This window comes from Branchiostoma lanceolatum, chromosome 18 (genome assembly GCF_035083965.1).
Source record: "Branchiostoma lanceolatum isolate klBraLanc5 chromosome 18, klBraLanc5.hap2, whole genome shotgun sequence".
Lineage (NCBI taxonomy): Eukaryota > Metazoa > Chordata > Leptocardii > Amphioxiformes > Branchiostomatidae > Branchiostoma > Branchiostoma lanceolatum.
Genome location: NC_089739.1, coordinates 14064839 through 14069123, shown reverse-complemented (window position 1 = coordinate 14069123; position 4285 = coordinate 14064839). Strand labels below are relative to the sequence as shown.

Here is a 4285-nt window from a genome sequence, read left to right as displayed (position 1 = left end):
TATTTGAATAGCGCTGGGAAAAATAAATATCAGTCTTAACATCTCAACCTAATAAGTCACTGTTTTTTTCTATTTGTACTTGTGGTGTGACATTGCCATTATAGCTGAGGCAGCGACAAACAAGTCTGTATGGGGGACAAAAACAAGTAAGAATAACATGATGCAATCACAAAATGTGATGAATTTGCACTAAAAGCCTTTAATAAGAGCGTGATAGATAACGATGGACATGGAAACAGAATTGGTTTCTGGTAATTTTTTCCCAAATTCAAAACCTAGATGGGAATTGGACTTCGCGTTTCCTTGGAGTCTTTGACATCCTATCTAATATTGATCTGTTATTGCTGGGCTATTGTTTGACTTGCCAACGCAGTGAGTCACGCGGTGAAAAGCGCGCGGATAATATCACATTGTTGAAAACATGTTTACCGGCATTGGATGACAAAGTACTATTTTGCAAAACGTACTTTGACATTAAATGTACGAACGTTGGCTGACACAAACGAGCGCACAATTATCTTTTCCTCTTATAATCCCGATGCGTACTTTGATTTGACACATCTGGTGTTAATAGGCTATATAAATGTGTATATTATATTTGCGAATACAGCTGGCACACACAAAAGCACTCGCCCACCCAGACACACATACACATATACCCATACAAAGACCCTCTCACAAACACACACTAACTCATGTGGCAATCAGTCGTATAATCTTTATTCGTATTCAGATACATAGTACAGATACAAATACATATCGAGTATGATGACCGTGTCAGTTCCTACATCGGAGTGAGAAGGGTTGACACGGTAGCCTTCGCGTGATGTTTAAGGTGGATGACAGGTTGCGAATCTGAGACCCATACCCTTTGGGCATCCGTCTTCTCCAGCGGCACCAATTCGAGGGAGACGTGCTGGATCTGGTTGGGATACTTGCAGCGAGCTGCCGTATTACTTTGACGCTCGAGGTCCGCCTTGATAACGCCAGCCCGCCTGGCGCTGCTCTCGTCTGCCAGTTGAAGACAGCTGCCGTTAGAGACTTGTCCCTGTAACTGAGAGGGGGAATTCGTGTTAAGTTCGAATTCCTTTCCCAAGGGTACAACGTCTCTGGGCACCACCCGGAATCAAACGCGGGTCCCATTGTTTGACAGCCGCGCACTCTACCACTTACGACACACGCCACACTAACTCGTACACACACACACACACACACACACACACAACCAGCCACCCAACACACACACAAACATACATACATACACAGGTACACTCATACACATACTCACATAAGCACATAGACACACACACAGAATCAGACACACATACACACACACACACAAATTCATACAGGCTCTTATACACACACACATGGGGAGACACATGCACACGCACACACAAACACACATTACTGAAGCCCCAAAAGCCCGGTCTTAACTTGGTCATTAAATGTAAAGCATACTTTTCAGCTCAACTATATTCGCCTACGTTAAAGAAAACTAATAAATGAAACATATGCAATCTACACAAAATGATACATACTGAGAAATGCATTGCAACAATTGGAACAATGATAAGACCAGAGAAAATATCATAATAGTAATGCTGAGTCAGATATAGCAAAACAGTCAATAGACCAATCTTGAAACACAACCTTTGTTTTACGGAGACTTTAACCGCACGGCGTTTAATCAGTACACAGTAGGGGGTATGGCCATGCGATCGCTTGGATATTGTCAAGATAAGCCTGTCAATGCAATTCCGTTGCCAAGAACTTGTCTCGTAACTGAAGTCGGAGTTTATAAATGGTCAATCTGCCAACAGATTGTTTATTCCAGGTGTGACACAGGAGGAAGATATTTCGCCCGGTCGCTTCGAGCCTGCAAAATCTAACGGAAGAGACGACATTTCAAGGTGAGAAAAGGCATTAATTCACTTTGAGTAAATGTGGACAAGGGTTTGACTTAAATAAAATAAAAATCGGTGGTCATACATAACATAATTCTTTTTAAGTTTAATCCCAGACGTACAATCTTCTATACTGATCGATCCATTCAGTTAGGGTCTTCATAGACCCGAACACTATTTCCTGTGCCTCCGTATCAATGCTAAAATTCAGTACATTTGTATTTTGGTAGCATATGCCTTGCTTGTAGGGTTTCTCCATTCTATTGAGAAAGGGCTGTGCTAATGACCTTGATGTATAGCTATCTCTATGAAAAAATCTCTATGGAAGTAACTAGAACAGAATTTATGGAAAGTTATCATCTGCTGCCTGGTGATTTTATAATTATCTGTAAGGCCCAATGAGATGGAATTTGGTCTGGGAATGGTTGTCCATTTTACTGAATACAACTTTAACCCTCAAATAACCGAACCTATTTTTGCGACTAAAATGACTGAACAGGGTCAAAAGCGACCCCAAAATGTTTTGTTCGGTAAAACTTCCCTTTTAACTCTTTTCGCTGATTGTTATCCGTACATTGCTTCATCAATGTAAGAGGAATATTTTGGCAAGTTTAGAGTTGAAAAATTGCCATTCATTATCATGATTTATGCAAAAAGATCAGAAGGACCACGTCTTGAGCTATTCCTATTTAGACCAGGAGATTTTTGAAGCTCACGACAAATTTCATGTTGGATAACTAATGAACAGCTTACGCGAGAGCCACCAAACTTTGTGACTTTTCATAAAATGTCAGTGACAAAAATGTCAAATTTATAATGTAAGTTCATCGTTTTTGGTGTTGCCATGGCAACAGGTTTTTGGCATATTTTACCAAATCTGCTAATTTCAGTTCAGACGATGTCGTTTCAAGGCTTTGTTAGTACGCCAAATGTATTTTCTTACATTGTTATCATCTTATGTAATCCAATGTAACTTTTATGATTTAGAATTTATATTTTATGCTGATTTGATGACGCCATCGGTCAACATCCAAGATGGCGGATAGAATCACGTAGATTACGTCATAATGACATAAAATTTGTTATGGTAATATTGATTCACATGTGCATCATCCTCTGAAAATTTGGTGGTCATACAATAAGTAGTTTAGGAGTTACATAGGGCAGGTCTCAAAAACAGCATATATTTTGCTGGGGTCAAAAATGACCCCAGTGGACTCAACACAGACTTTCCTCTATAATGTCAACAGTATTGTGCCGATCTCCCTAGAAAATTGGGAAAGGCTAGAAAATATGTCTTCTGACAAAGTCGCGGAAAGAATTTTTTCCAGATCAAACATATTCAAGTAGCACGTCAAAATACACGCCTGGGGTCAAAAATGACCCCGTTCGGGTGTATGAGGGTTAAATTAGCTCTGTACAAAATGGACAAACCCTCTGGTATGGTCAATATCAATTTTTTTTGTTTTGCCGGCCAGTGCCGCCATGACTCTGTGCAAAGTTTAATCAAGGCAACAATGAATTTTGGAAACAATGGATCTGGCCCAAAATTTGTTGCGTCCATGCTTGCATTGTCATGCTTGCATTGTGCTGTCAACATTTCATCTATGGCACAAAATTGCACAAGATCAAACTGATTTTGAAAACGACCGAAAATCGACAAAAACAATACCATGTAGTGAGGTCTAAAGATTAAGCTTAAAGTTAGCTCAATCGGTTACTTCACAGTACTGCGCTCTTGATATGAAGATTGGAAGGAACCAAGATTGATACCGAGTGTGGACATCTTTTTTTCCCCTTTTGAAACAGCAATTTGATATTCAAAACGCCTTTGTCTCATGAACAGAACTTCGACGATTCAAAACCCGGCCTTTGAACTTTTTGGGTTCATTTTAATGGAAAATACATTTCAATGCTTGCATGTATCAGTAATGTAACGCAAATACCGCACTAGAAAATAAACTGAACCATACTTGTAAATGAACCAGACATTTTCATAAGTATTGTGTTGCCGAGTTTGAAAGAAGGTTCCCAAATCCGGCGGCGCGGCTCCTATGCGAGGTAAGATGATTCTCGCAAACACTCGCCACTAAATTACTATTCCCGATGTAAATAGAGGCTCTTGATGTTGTTTGCATAAAATCAGGATTTTCAAACGCCAATATATAGGGCGTCGGATCAAGGACATTATATAGAGATACTCCACCAAAAACAGCGATCCTTTGTTACAGTATCAATGCTCCATTGTTCAGTATCGACTTCATTCAGAGACAACACGGACGGGGACTAGTCTAACAAATCGCGCTCCTAGCGGCCGGCCGGTCCTGTTACCGCCAGCCCCTAGGGTGGGGGTCAGTAACCTCCGGCCGAGAGCTTGT

General features: G+C 40.4%; 1 protein-coding gene across 1 annotated transcript in view; it reads left to right on the top strand.

The window, feature by feature from the left end:
• The first annotated feature begins 1714 nt into the window (after nucleotides 1–1714).
• The window catches only part of LOC136423884 (sushi, von Willebrand factor type A, EGF and pentraxin domain-containing protein 1-like), a 52576-nt gene continuing 50005 nt past the window's right edge, over nucleotides 1715–4285 (top strand). The window contains exon 1 of the mRNA XM_066412264.1: nucleotides 1715–1913. The gene's annotated coding sequence lies outside the window, so the exon portion shown is untranslated. The remainder of the gene's footprint in view (nucleotides 1914–4285) is intronic.